Raw genomic sequence first — 16,126 nt, forward strand, 5'->3', positions numbered from 1 at the left:
TGCTCCAGATTTCCTGGTTGATTTGTGTAAGGAATTATTTAGATTTAGCATTTTCTTTGGTCAATGTATTCATTATTCTATCATGTATTTAATACCTGAGATTCTCTCTTACATTTCTTCTATTCTGTTGGTAAAGCTTGCCTCTGTAGTTCCTGTTTGTATTCCTTAATTTTTAATTTCCATAATTCCCTCAGTTTGTATTTCCTTTATTGCTTCTATTTCATTTTCAGATCTTGAATAGTTTCATTTGTTTCCTTAACCTGTTTCTTTGTTTTATGCTTGTTTGTTTGCTTTTTTGGCTTTCTTAAAGGATTTCATTCATTTCCACCATTGCTTGTATTTCCCTGCATTTTCTTAAGGGATTTATTCATTTCCTCTAAGGACCTCTATCGTCTTTATGCAATTGGTTTTCAGGTCTTTTTCTTGTGCTTCAGCTGTGTTGGAATATTCAGTACCTTCTGAAGTAAGATATCTGGGATCCAGTAAACACTGTTATTGTATTTTTATCTAGACATCTGAGTTTTCGGTCATTATAGGTCTAGTTGCCAATATCATCATTTGTCTTTGCTGGGTGAAAATTTTTCCTTTGATTTCTATTTCCTCTCTAGATTTTCAGAAATGTACTAACTGTGTGTTGCCTGTCTTACTGAACTGCTAGGCTTGTGTGTTCATGGGAAGCAGTTGCTGGAACTAGAGGCTGGGGGAAAAGGAAGCCAGGAGTAATGGTCTATGGAATCCACAGGAGGCATGAAATGGACGTGGAGGGAGAAGCTGCAGATGGTGTTCTTTTGCAGCCTAGTCTGCTCAATCAAACCCTGTTCAAAATCCAGAAGTGCCTAGTAGTTCTTTTTCCTTAGGACTCACCTCAAACATTGGAGTCACACAGAGAACTCGATAGAACTAGAGTACTGGACACCAGGATAAAGGGGACATAGATTCTGATTAGGCCAGCCCTATCAGTCATATGGCCGCCTCACCCCACATGGATAGGCATGAAAAGAGGAAAATCAGAATGAAACCTACTCAAGCTTCTTCTTGGTTTCAGGAGGATGTGGCACTCTTCAATTGTCTATTCTGGTCTTTCTGGTCTAATAAAGTGGTATAATTTTTAGTGAACACATGATAGTCCAGGCTACTTTACTAAGCAGACTTTGAAACTAGATGTGACTGTGTGACTAACATACTCAGATCATATATGTAAATATCAGATCATACAGTTAATGTCAAGTAGATATATAAATATCCTTCATCCGGCCTCTTTTGCTGACAGACTGTAAGTGTACTAACTACTTTTCTATTGCTGTGATGAAACACTATGACCAAAGCATCTTATAAAAGAAAGCATTCATTTTGGCTTATGATACCAGAGCACTAAAGTCCATGGTGACAACACAAAGGCATGTTGTCAGGAGCATCAAACCCAAATAAGAGATAGAGAGCCCACATAGAAGGATGAGTTCTGTTCTATAGTCAAGTATTGAGGAGCACATATGTTCTAAGTCAAACGTGTGGGAGGTACTACTGGCTTTAAATAACAATTGGTCACCCCAACTTCTGTAGGGTCAAAGATATTACAGACTTTTATTGTTACATAACTGTGTTAAACAACAAAGTCATACTGGTGAAAATGGAGCACACATTCATATTTCAGTCACTTCAACTGCTTTGAAGCATTGACAATATTGGGCATACTTAATTGGAGGCAAATATTTTGGTGAGACTGTCAACAACATATTTTCTATGAATATGTTTTCATGTTGGGGTCATTTTATAAAATACTTCTGTTTCAAAACTGTATTTAGTTACATGTATGCATGTTTATGGGGGGTTCTATTCTGGAGCCTGAGGAGGCCAGAAGAGGTACTGGATGTTCTGAGTGTATCTCAAGTCCCCTGGAAGTACAGCAAGTGCTTCTAACTACTGAGTTCATTTCTTCTGCAGGTCCAACTGACAAATCCTTGTATCATAATTAACCTATTTTGTCTGATAAGCATAATCTGAAGTACTTGTTACCATTTGATATCAATTAAATTTCTCTCTAAAGTTGAAAAAAGTTATAGAAAAAAATAAAAATGCATCTTTGAGTGAGAAATCAATTTCATTAGACAATAAAACTGTATTTTCCTTAAGGGAAAAATGTCTTTCCAATATGCATTTAAAAATTCTTTTTAATGCCTTTTTTCCTGAAAAGTAATTTTTGCTCTTTAAAAGTGCCTTCCTATTTTCAATTCTTACACTTACATTATTGGTATGGAAGGTCCTTCTGATTATGTGTCACTTTTATTGGTCAACAAATAAAGAAACTGTTTTGGCCTATAGCAAGGCAGAACTTAACTATGATGCTATGCTGTATGAACTGGACATGCATAACCCACAGAGAAATGACTGCTGAACTTGCCTAAAGGTGAGACAATCCTTTGAGGTTCCTGCTTCATGAAAAAGTCCGCCAGACATGCTGCAGGAAACAAAAGAAAGTGACTGACAAACTGCCAATATAGGGGAGACTGTCTTTGAAATTTCTTGCTTAGTGGTAAAGTCTGCTGGATATTATGGGCCTATAGGCTGAAGATGGATGCCCACAACATTACAGAAGAACTTTGGGTGACTGCCCAGGCAGTGAGTTGTCTATCAATTCTAGAGTTTTGGAAGCTGCTTACAATGAACTTCCAGTGCATTTAGATGTTTACTTAGATAATATTGTATCCTTCTGGAGTCTTTGATGGAGCTGAAGAATGTATAGCTATAGTCCTTTAAAACACTCTAGCAGAATTTTCATCAAAGAGACCAGAGAGACTTCATCCAGCAACTGATAGGAGAAGATGCCGAGTCCCACAGGCAAACACTAGGCAGAACTTGGGGAGTCCTTCAAAGGAGGGGAGGAAGGATGTGAGGAACCAGAGGAGTCAGTAACACCATGACAACATAGCCCACAGAATCAACTGACTCATAAGGGCTTGCAGAGATCAGGGAGCCTGTACTGGTCTGACCTAGGTCCTCTGCATGTATACTATGGCTGGGTAGCTTAGTGTTCCCTTGGAATTCCTAACAGTGGAAGTAGGGCCTATCTGTGACTCTTTTGCTTCCTTTTGTGACCCTTCTCTTTCTGGGTTGCCTCGTCCAGCCTTGATGTGATATTATGTGACAGGTCTTTGGTTGCTTGTTATGCTATGTTTGGTGAATGTCCCTAAAAGACCTTCTCTTTTATGAGGGAAGGCAGAAAGTGGTGGATCTAGCGGAGAGGGGAGGTGGGTAGAGAGACTGAGGGGAGGAAAAGGCAGGAAAACTGTGGTTTGAAGAGAATAATTTTAAAAAAAGGGGACGGAGCAATTATGTACTAGTAACCTGAAAGCTCCAAAACAGAAAGAAACTCTACCCAAAAGGAGTATGTGGCAAGGCATAATCAAACTTGAGGCTAAAATAAATAAATTAGAAACAAACAAACAATAACAACAAAACAACCATAGGGATTGTTCTTTGAGAAAACCAATATTGATAAACTCTAATCCAAATTAACTAAAAGAGAAGGAGAGAATATGAGATAGAGATGAAATGGGAGCCATACAAGGTATCAAGAAGATCCAGAGAAACATAGGATGTCCTTTAAAAACCTGTACTCCGTAACCAACCAACATCTGATTTGAGTTAAAGCTATTCCATGAAATAGAACCCATTCCAACTACAGCTTGAGTAACCAAAAACCTGAGACTGGATAGGCCAGGGACATAGGTGAAAACCAAATGCTACCATTATGCTAAAGGAATGGAACAATAAAATGACCTCTAATGTCATCCTGTCTCACTCAGTGATCATCAGAGAAGCTTCTTCCTGCGGCAGATGGGAACAAATACAGAAGCCCACAACCAGACAACGTGCAGAGAGTGAGAGACCTTGGAACACTCAGCTCTAAATGGGGTTTCTCCATTAAAGCTCCTTTCGCGGCTGAGGAAATTTTTTTGTAGAAAAATAGAAATACTTTTAACAGAATGGCCATACACAAGAAAATTATTGGCAACACAGAGACACTCAGAGCCTGGAGGGATCAACAAAAGTAGATAGTAAAGACTAGAGTGAAGATTCAATTTTTAAAACCGATTTTACCTGTATGGGAGTTACCTCTGCCTGTGTGTCTTTGTGCTACATCATCCCTGATACACATGAATGCTGGAAAAAAGGCATCAGATCACCTATAATTGGAATTGTCAATGATTTTGAGCTATTGCATGGGTGCTAGGAATCAAACCTGAGGCCTTTGGAAGAGCAGCCAGTGCCCTGAAATGTTTATTGCTCTAAAGGGGATAGTACTTGGGAGAATGGACCCAACAATGAGACAGACTAAAGTCTCATGCAAGTTTACTTAGAACAGCAGATACCTCACACTTTGAGAATCAAGAGGAGTCGCACGAGTAAAGTGCACAGTCACAAAGGGAAGCCACACGAGGAGGAAAATCAGCACATAGTAGAGAAGTTACACCCAACAAAAACTTATCTTTCCAAATCATGCAAACAAATAGCAATAGCCAGTTGGAATAAGTAACCCAAAGTAAACTCACCCTTGTCCACTGTAGCTGGGAGGGGCATGAAAGCACATTCCAAGAACAATTCCACGCTTTTGAAGAAACTGAGGTCACAAGACTCTTGTCTTTTTTTTTTTCCTTTGAAATTGTCTCACAAGTACTCAGGATTCTCCTGATACTACTATATTCTTGGACCATGTTTTTGGGCTTAACTACTGAACCATTTCTCCTGCTCCAAATAATAGTATTCTCTGAAGTTGGCTTTATTTAAAACAAGAGTTTGGAATCAGTTCCCTGCTTGAATACTCAGAATATTTTCTTATTAAATTATCTGACTCATTTTTTTTCTTGTATAACATAGATAGGTGAAATAAGACTAAATGAGAGAAGGAACAGTGGAAAACCCTACCATGGGTTTATTAAAAAGGACATGGTCAATACTCTAAGCTTGACACCACCCGCAAAGCATACCGGTCATCCAGCAAATACGATAGCTGTGAGCAAACAAGTCTGTAGAAGGGAGAGTTCAGATGAAGAGCTATGGTGACAGACAGCTAGCTAAGGGAAGGGGGCCTGTGGTACTGAAGTGTCTTCCTGACAGCAGCATCTATAGAGAGCTGTCACACTCACTCACTGTCTTCAATTCCAAAATCGCAGGAAGCTACTCCAGCAGAATTGTGCCAAATTTTAACGGGCAGGGTAGAGTTTCTCTTCTATTTCAGAAGAATCAGAGAACTATGCAAACAATTATGGCTATGAAATGAGTTAATAAGAGCATTAGAATGTTAAAGTCTGATTCAGCCTGAGCTCCAATCTTCAAAATTTGTGATTTCTACTTAATAGAGTTGAAATTTCGCATGACTCCGTCTATGAATTTTCCAACATTTGTCATTTTAAGATTTTTAAGTTGGCTTCCCTGAGTTCACTTGATGAATTAATAGTTTAAATCAAGTCTCTAGATGTATGCTGCATATAAAGGAGCACACATATTGATGTGCTTCCTGTAGTTTAGAAAGTACCATTATAAATGCAAAATCACTAAGATGCACTTTCAAACAGCTCCTATTAAAAATGTAAATATCTACAAGGAAAAATCAGCAGATGCCAATAAATGAAGTGCATATCTTAGGATTACAAACCCATAAAAGCAATTAGAATAGATCTAGAATATATATACATAAATATAATATAGAATGCTTACTAAAAATGGGGTAATACACTACATTTTATGGAGACATTTATAGAGAGTTGTTTAAAGCTGAAATGCTGCTGTGGGGAAAATAAAAGCCAAAAACTTTGAGAGATTACTAGAGAAAAAAAATAGAACAGCACTAGAGCAATAAATCACTGCTTATAGAATTATGTGTTAGGGCATCATGTTCCAAAGGACCCATTCAAACCAGGTAAAGCAACAGAAGAAATGAATGGTGAATCGGTGGGTGACAATGAGGTTAGCAACTGTTGTTGAGTTGTCCTCTTGCTTCCTTAAATTCAATTCACAGCACATGCGATTAATCCCTTCGCTGGAGCTGCTGCTCAGTAAGCAGAGTTCAGCAAAAGCCATGCCTCCTAATGCAGCTGAGTTGCTCTCTTCCAACAGGAACACAAGCTTTGTTGTTCCCCTTTCTTTGAAGAGCTCTCCGCTTCATGTGGCCCTTCTCCTCCGCCACCTCCTCTTCATCCTGTTTCACTTCCTCCTCTTACACACATGCCTCTTCCATCACAATGTTTTGGTGAATGTGCACATTGTCACACATTCCAAGCTAATTTAATCATTGTACCTAGAAAAACAAATTGCTAAAAAAAAATCTGATTCCTCAAAACAGATTCAGATACAAGTCTGTGTCTCATCCATTAATGTCACTCTCAAATCATTTTTCTTACTTTCCCCTTGATGGTGCCCACAAAAGCAGGTGTCCGATCATCATAAGGTTTTCTTTGTACTTGAGCATTAGAAACACAAGTTTCCATTCAAAACGCTAAGATTTCCTGTAGTAGGAGCTGCGGGACTGCGTCCCCAACACCCAGCCGCCAGCATGGCTTATGCCCCCAAATAATTACACGGAAACTGTATTCTTTTAATCACTGCTTGGCCCATTATATCTAGCCTCTTCTCGGCTAACTCTCACACCTGGACTAGCCCATTTCTAATAATGTGTGTAGGACCCTTAGGTGTGCTTACCGGGAAGATTCTAGCCTACGTCCATCCTGGATCGGAGCTTCATCAATGGCATCTGCGGGAGAGGGGGAGCATGGCCTCTGAGCTCGCTTCCTCTTCCTCCCAGCATTCTGTTCTGTTTACTCCTCCCACCTATGTTTTAACCTATGAGGCCAAGCAGTTTCTTTATTACTTAACCAATGAAATCAACAGATTGATATATGACACTCCCACATAAATTTCCTTAATAAAATTTTTGTTGCTAGATATTAAATCTGGAATTAATAAAGTAGAAATGTCTGTCTACATCCCCAGATTCTGGGAGAAAGATTGCAATTTTGAGGCCACCCTGTGTTATATAGTGAAATCTTAGAAGAAGAGCAGAAGGGAAGGAGGATTTTGTAGCAATTATATAGAATAGACATAAACATAGATATTATGTATTTAAAATGTAACTGTGCAAGTAAAAGCATGATCTCTGGCTCACTGGTTTAAAGCCCAACTGTAACTCTTAAGTACATCTGCCCAAATGGAATTCACTGCACTGAGCTTATATAAATGAGATAGACGGTCAATGGACTCTAAAAGTTGTGCGTGCACTTCACCATAAATAACTATAGATGGTGCCAATGTGACATCTAAAACCCTCCAGAAGCAACCTAAATCTGTAACAATAGTTTCTTCTTCACTACTCTGAAATATTCATGGCATAGTCAAACAAATTTATTTGCTCCTCTACTCTGAAACTGACTACTTATTCTGTAGTCTCTCAGGAGATTCAAACTCTTCTGTAATAAGGACACAGAAGATAATTTTTGTATGTTTAGCAAATAATTCTCAAAGTTTTCAAACGCCCCACAAAGCAAGTAATCATACTTTAACAATTTATTGTCTCTTTCTTCGCACATGAACCAAAATAATAAAAAAATGATTCCTATTTACATTGAAACAAATAAAGCGGATTGCAAAATGCTGAGAGAGCTTTGGAGATGACTGCTTTTCTTAATAAGAACAGTGAATTTCCAATTGATTTCACCCTCCTCATCACACCTCCTAAGAGGCTATATTAGAACTCAGATTCCTGAGTTCAAAGCACCTCCCCTGATCTTCAAACCAACACATTTCTCCACCCTTTCTTGTTTAAGATTCTAGAAAACATTCCTTTAGTCTTTCTTCTGCACAAGCATCAAAACTGAGGTTTCCTGATTTGAACATTTTTGTCAAGACTTCAAATGTTCCTCAAGTTGGTTTATTAAACTGTGAAAAGCTGTCTGCTCCCTATTGGTTATATAATTATTTTCTTTAAAGTGCCACAGTGGACAGATGAAGGAGCTTGCTCTGCTGTTAACCTAGATAAAACTAACATAATGTGAGAATGAAAATGACTACACAGCAGCAAAATCTATATTAGGATTTTGCTTAACTGCATTGTTCTTTATCAAGCATGCAGAACTGTCCAGATCTTATTAAACTCTATTAAGCAATATGGCAGATGATACTAGGGACTGTGGCTTAGAAGTCATATCTCTCTCTAAAATTCGGTAGATTTTGCTTCTGAAAACTGCATATTATATTATTTCATTCATGATATATTACTCCACCTCCTTTCATAGCCATATACATATAAATGGTTCCTTTACATCATATAAAAAGAAGAAAGGAAATCCACTTCCACCAGAGAATGAAATAAAATTAAATTTAAAATGTCATCGATTATTGACACTAAAAGAGAGTGGTTTGACACAAGTTGCTCAATATGATTCTTTTATTTTAGAAGATGTAAAATTGCAATCCTAGCAGCTCTTAGAAGGATCTTGTTAATTTTCTCTTTATGAATACAGTGGTCAAAAACAAAAGTTATCTCCTGTGACAATGTATTCAAAGCTTGCTTCCTTCCTTCCTTCCTTCCTTGCTTCCTTCCTTCCTTCCTTGCTTCCTTCCTTCCTTCCTTTCTTTCTTTCTTTTTTACCCAGAGTTAATGTACCTGGTTTTATGTTCAGATCTTTGACCCACTTAGAGTTAAGTTTTATAATGGGTGAGAAGTACAGATCTATTTTGTATTCTTCTACATGAATACATCCAATTTAAGAAGCACAGTTTGTTGAAGAAGCTGTTTTTTATCCAATGAGTACTTCTGGCTTCTTCATCAAAAAATTAGATGCCAGTAGATTTGTGGGTTTATGCCTCAATTTTCAATTTGATCCAGGTAATCAACATGTCTATTTTTAAGGCCCAAACCATGCAGCTTTACTACTATAGCTCTGTAGTACAGCTTGAAATCATGGATGGTGATACCTCTACCAATTCTTTAGTTATTCCAGGTTGATTTAACTATCCCAGGTTTTTATGATTTTCCTTATTAAGTTGAGAATTGTCATTTCCAGGCCACTAATGAATTGTGTTAAAATTTTGATGGGGTTGCGTTGAATCTGGAGATTGCATTTGGTAGGATGGCTATTTTCAGTATGTTAATTCTACAAGTCCATGAACATGGGAGATCTTTTCATCTTCTTAGATCTTCTTAAATTTCCTTCCTCAAAGACTTGTAGTGTTTATCATATAAATTTTTCACTTGCTGGATTAGAGCTATCCCAAGATATTTTATATTATTGGAAGTTATTGTGAAGAGTGTCATTTTATAAATTCTTCCCCAGTCTGTCATTTGTATACAGGAAAATACTGAATTTGTGAGTTAATTTTGTGTCATCACTTTGCCAAACACATTTATTATCTTTAAGAGTCTCCCAATAGAAGTTTTGGTCACTTTTGTAAACTATTATAACTTCTGTAAATAATACTTTGACTTATTCCCTTTCAAATTGTGTTCCCTTGATATATATCAGTTGTCTTATTGCACTAGTTAAGACTTCACATATTATACTGAAAAGACATGGAGAGAGTAGACAGCCTTGTCTTGATACTGATTTAGTGGAATTGATTTGAATTTCCCTTCATTTAATTTGATGTTGGCTATAAGTACGTATTGCAGGAGACCACTTGTTTGTTTCCCAGCTGCACAGACTCCAGAAATAATCACACAGAAACTATAGTATTTGTAATATTGTTTGGCCAATAGCTTAAGCATATTTCTGGCTAACTCTTACATCTTAATTTAACCCATTTCCAGTAATCTGTGTATTGCCACATGATTGTGGTAAGATTCAGTGTGTTTGTGTCCGGCAGTGGCTCCATGAATTCTCCTTGACTCTGTCTTCTTTTTCCCAGCATTCAGTTCAGTTTTCCCTGCCTAGATCAGTTCTACCCTATCAGGCCAAGCAAATTTCTTTATTAAACAATGATACCATCACAGCATACAGAGGGGAATCCCACATCACCTCTGCTTTTCTGACTAAATAAAAAGAAAGGTTTTTAAATTTAACATAGTAAAATTACACATAACAAAACAGTTATCAAGCAAGAATTACAGTTACAATATTTATATCTACTTTATCCTTTATCATAACTAACCCAAACTATAACTATCTGTTCTTCAATTCCATCAAAGACTCCAGAAGGATATAATATTACCTAAATAAACAGGAAGTGCATTGTAGGCAACTTCCAAACCTCTAGAAAAGACAGAGACATCTTGCTACCTGGACAGTCACCCAAAGTTTTCTGTACTATTGGGGCATCCATCTTCAGCCTACAGGCCCATAGTATCCAGCACATTTTTCCAGTTCCAACCTATATTGGCAGTTTGTCAGTCACTTTCTTCTGTTTCCTGCAGAATGTCTGGCAGACTCTTTGATGAAGCAAGAAACCTGAAGGACCATCTCACCTTTAGGCAAGTTCAGCAGTCATTTCTCTGTGGGTTCTGCATGTCCAGTTGAGCAGTCCAGGTAAAAACAGCTTCTTGCCCAAATGGCTAGCCAACTCCATAAGGAGCCTCTTTGGTGCCCTTCTTCCTCTTGAAGTTATTGGTGCTACTAAGAACAGATGTGTCTCATTGTCATGAAAAGTCCTAAGTTATTAAAACATTTTAAATGCCATATTTTGTAGGTCTTTGAAGTGGTTGAAGAATACCTATCTATCTGAAATATATCTCTGTACATCTAGAAAACCTAACATGTCTATAAACATGATTAAAATAGATGACCTATTAACCTATATTTCTTAATTATACATCACATTTTTCAACCAACCAAGATCTATCCAATGCAAATTTCTATAGCATATCCCCATTTAAATATAAGCAAACATTTATAAACAATCATTTAGGGAATTTAGGCATAGTTCTCTCCAAACTGCTTCCTGCTTTTTGTTAGGTGAAGTAATTTTTAGGGGTGTTCTCTATGACCTTTCAGGGGCTCTTGGTCCATCAAATCACATTAGCCTGGAATGAATTCACAGGTTCTCAGCTTCTGTGAAAACAAAATCAGAGCTTCTTTTCCAAAGAAACAAATCCTTAGACCAAAATTTTGAAGACAAGATACCTTTTGAGTATATATATCGGTTACATATCTCTTTCAAAGTACAAAAAAAAAAAACCAAATAAAACACAATGATATACATAATACAGACTCTCTGTGTACATTCCATCTTTACATAACTTATTTTTCTTACTCTATTACTTTTTCTACAAGTTTAATATTTATTATACTATCTTTACTCCATTATTCTATGACTGTCTATACTTTTATATTACATTTGCTGTCTCTTTACTCTTTTTCTTCTCTCTCCCAAGCCTGTGTACATTTTTTTAAACACACTATGTCTTGTTTATAGGTCTTTTATGTCTGAATCTGTCCTATTGTGTATCTATAATTCTTTTCTGTCCAGAAACACTTCTTAACACTTCTAAGGCTTCTTTGCCTTTTGGCTCTGCCCAGTCCAACATGGTGGAGCAGAGATCTGTTTAACACAAGCCATACACACACTCACAGCTCAATTTTTAGGCACACAGCAGGTCTATGTTGCCATTAAGCAACTTGTAGCAATCTGTTCACAAACCCCATTTAAATGCTTGGCAGGATCTCTCAAAAGAGTCAGAGTACAGCCCAGGAAGCCACTATTTCAAAACAGCACAGCTTTTTTTTTTCTGCTACTGCCGAATCAGGAAAATTTCTCTTAAAGGAGCCATGCCTCTGCTTCTAGCAAACAGAGCCCACCCCAAAAAATGCCATTCCAAACCATGCTTAACTCTGTTCTTTTGTGTCTAGGATTCCTTTTTAAGCTTTCTCAGATTTTACTTGGGTTTAGTCAACCACGTTGGCATGCCAATTTGTTGTAGGAAGGTGCTTCTTTGTTTCCCAGTTGCCCAGACTCCAGAAATAATCACACAGAAACTATATTATTTGCAATACTGTTTTGTCAATAACTTAAGCCTATTTCTAGCTATCTCTTGCACCTTAATTTAACCTATCTTCAGTAATCTGTGTATCGCCATGTGGCTGTGGCTCACCAGGTAAATTTTATCACATCAGTCTCCAATGGCAGTTGCATGACTTCTCCTTGACACTGCCTTCTTTTCCCAGCATTCAGTTCATTTTTTCCCACCTATATCTGTTCTACCCTATCAGGCCAAGTCAGTTTCTTTATTAACCAATGGTATTCACAGTATACAGAAGGGAATCCCACATCAAGCATGTTGTAAATTACCTTTATTATATTTAGGTATATCTCTTATATTTTTAGTCTCTCCAGGACTTTTATCATGGAATGGTGTTGGATTTTTTTATCAAAGGCCTTTTCTGCATCTATAGTCTAATGTGATGATCATGTGTTTTTTTCTTTCAGTTTGTTGATGTAGTAGATAAAATTTATTTACTTTAATATATTTAATATATTTCTGTATCTCTGAAATAAAGTCTACTTGATCATGATGGATATCCTTTTTGATGCGTTTTGGATTCAGGTTGCAAGTGTTTTATTGAGGATTTTAGCATCTATGTTCATAAAGTAAATTGGTCTAAAATTCTTTGTCTTTGTTGACTGTGTGGTTTGGGTATCAGGGTGGCAATGGCCTCCCAACGTGTATTCTGTAATGTTCTTTCTGTTCCTCTTTTGTAGAATAATTTGATAAGCATTGGTATTACCTCCTCTTTGAAAGCCTGGTAGGATTCTGTGCTAAAACCATCTAGTACTAAGCATTTTGTATGTGGGGAAGACTTTTGCAAACTGCTTCTGTTTCACTAGGAATTATAGTTCTATTTAACCTGTTCATTTGATTTTGATTCAACTTTGGTAAGTGACACCTATCAGGAAAACTATCTCTTGGGTTCTCCAATTTGGAGATCTATGGCTTTTTAAAGTTTGTCCTTTTGATTCTCTGGATTTCTTTGGTGTCTATTACTGTGTCCTCTATTTTCATTTCTTATTTTGATAATTTGAATATTCTCTCTCTCTGATTTATAGTTAGTTTGGATTTGTCTATCCCATTTATTTTTCTCAAAGAACCAACAAATTATCTTATTGATTTGTACACTTTGATTTTATTTTATTGATTTTAGCCCTCAGTTTGATTATTTCCTACCAACTTTTTCCCTTACATGTGCTTAGTTTTTGTTCTAAAGCTTCAAGAGTGCTATTAAGTTACTAGTGTGTAATCTCTACTTTTTTATGTAGGCACTTAACACAATGAACTTGCCTTTTAGAACCACTTTTGACCCATCAGTATAATATGCAGTGTAGTCATTTTTTTATTTCATTTTAGGGAATGCTTAATTTCTTTATTTCCATCCATTACCTAATTTTCATTCAGTTGAGAGTTGTTGAGTTTTCATACATTTGTAAGCCGCCTGTTGCTTCTATTGTTGATATCTAGCTTTAATCTGTGGATATTTAGGCTTCAGGGAGTTATTTCAAATTTCTTGTATATAATGACACTTACTTTGTCTCTGAGTATTTCACAGAATATTCTGTGAGGTGCTGAGAAAAAGGTATATTCTTTTCTATTTAGGTGAAATGTTTTGTAAATCTGTTAGGTCCCCTTGGTTTATAACTTCTGCTAGCTCCAGTATTTCTCTGTTTTGTTTTTGTCTGGATGACCTGTCTATTGGTGAGAGTGTGGTATTAAAGATTCTGATGACCAGTGTGTGAAAGTCGATGTGTGGTTTAAGTTATAGTAAGGTTTCTTTTACAAATTTGGTGCCCTTGTTTTTGGGATATACATGACAAAAATTAAATTATCATCTTGGTGAATTTTCCTTAGATGAATATGCAGGGTCATTCACTATCTCTTTTGATTAGTGTTGGTTTAACATCTATTTTGTTAGATATTAAAATAGCTACATCAGCTTGCTCCTTAGATCCATTTATTGAAATATTTTTTCCAACCCTTTAACCAAAGACAATGCCTATATTATTTGATGCTGATGTGTGTTTCTTGAATGCAGCAGAAGGATGGATTCTGGTTTTGCATCCATTCTGTTAATCTGTGTCCTTTTATTTGGAGAATTTAGACAATTGATATTGAGAAATGTCAATGACCAATAATTGCTGATTTCTGTTATTTATTAACAGAATAAATGGTGGTGGTGGTAGTGGTGTATGGGGAGGTATGTGTGGGTGTACTTCCCTTCTTTTGGGTTTGTTAGTGTGAGATTATTTATTTCTTGTATTTTTATGGTTGTAGTTAACCATTTTAGGTTAGTATTTTCCTTCTAGCATTTATTGTATGGCTGGATTTATAGATAGATATTGTTAAAATTTGACTATATCATGGAATATCTTATTTTCTCCATCTATGGTGATTGAAACTTGTGCTGGGAATACTAATCTGGGCTAGCACTGATGGTATCATAGAATCTGCAGCACATCTGTCCAAGTCCTGACTTTTAGAGTCTCCATTGAGAAGTCAGATGTAATTCTATATGCTACCTGATTTTTTTTTTCTTACAGCTTTAATATTCTTTCTTTCCTGTATGATTGGTGTTTTGGTCATTGTGTGGTGAGAAGACTTCTTTTCTAGTCCAATTTTTTTTTTGGTGTTATATGTACATCTTGTAGGTCTCTCCTTTTGTACATTAAAAATAATTTCTTCTATGATTTTTCTGAAAATATTTTCTGGGCTTTTGCACTGTAGTTTTTCTTTGTCCTTAGTATTAATTATTCTTAGGTTTGATATTTTCATAGTATCCCAAATTTACTGATGTTTTATGTCAGAAGTTTTTTACATTTTCTTTGATGAGTAATTCCATTTATTCTATTGTATCTCAATGCCTGAGATTCTCTCTTCCATCTTCTATACTGTTTTAGGCAAGCATGACCCTGTGATTATGTTTGAATTCCTAAACTTTTAATTTACACGACTCCCTCAGTTTGTGTTTTCTTTATTGATTCAATTTACATGCTTAGGTCTTGAACAGTTTTATTCATTTTCTTCAACTAATTATTTGTGTTTTCTTGAGTTTCTTGATTTATTTATTTCCTCCATTTTTTTTCCTTAAGGGATTTCTTTACTTTCTCTTTAAGGATCTCTATCATCTTCATAGAGTTGGTTTTAAGGTACTTTTCTTGTGTTTCTGCTGTGTTGAAGTATTCATTGTGTGCTTTGGTAAGATAGCAGGGCTCCAGTGGAGACATATTGCCCTGCCTGTTGATTGTGTTCTTATGCTCATATCTAGGAGTCTGGGTTTTGGTGATTATAGCCCTAGATGCCTATTTCTGGGTTTGTCTTTTGTGGATGGGTGGTTTTATTCCTTGGTTTCTGTTTCCTCTCAGGATTTTCAGAAAGTGTGATGGGTGTGTGTTACCTGCTTTTCTTACCTGTTCAGCTGATGTGTCTGCAGATAAGGCCTGCAGGGGTCCGAGGCAGGGATACTGGGTTAAGCTGGGGGATTCGGAGTTAGAGGAGACAGCATTTTTGATCTGTTCGGGTTGGGATCAGAGAGAAAAGGGAGACCTCAGCAGGTTTTCTGCTGCAGAGATTGGGGCAAAACTTGGGGGATGGGATCTCAGGAGCAGTAGGAAAAGTGTGGGTCTCCTACCTTCAGCACACTTGTTGTCTAAGGGGAGTGACCTTTAGGTTGTCAGGGAATATCTTCTAGGGAAAAGCAGCAAGTTGGGTGAGAGAAATTAGAAAGGGAAGATCTGTGTGAGCCACAGGAGATGGAAGCAGGAAAGACTGGGAAGGCTGCCACATGTGTTCTGATACAGGGCTGGAAATGAGACTTGGGGTTCAGAACTGAGGAACAGAGGGAGAAGTAAAGGTCCTGAAAACATGCCTGCTTCTCTAACAGGCACGGCCACTGGGTTAGCAGGGGGTACCTGCCTGGGCTGAGATAAAGTGGCAAGTGGAAGTAGGAAGGTTAGAAGGAGATGTTCTGTGGGATCCACAGGGACATGGGCATGAGGGAGGAAGGCTGTGGCTGGTGTTCTGTTGCAGTGCTAAGGACAAGACTAGGAGATTGGAGTTGGAGGTGAGGAGGAAGTGGTGAAGGTCTTTGCTTAGCTTATCTGATTTTGTGACTGAGGAGAAGAAAGGTTGCAGGATAAGATTTTTGGGATTCTT

Source organism: Microtus pennsylvanicus, chromosome 6 (assembly GCF_037038515.1).
Source record: "Microtus pennsylvanicus isolate mMicPen1 chromosome 6, mMicPen1.hap1, whole genome shotgun sequence".
NCBI classification, from domain to species: domain Eukaryota; kingdom Metazoa; phylum Chordata; class Mammalia; order Rodentia; family Cricetidae; genus Microtus; species Microtus pennsylvanicus.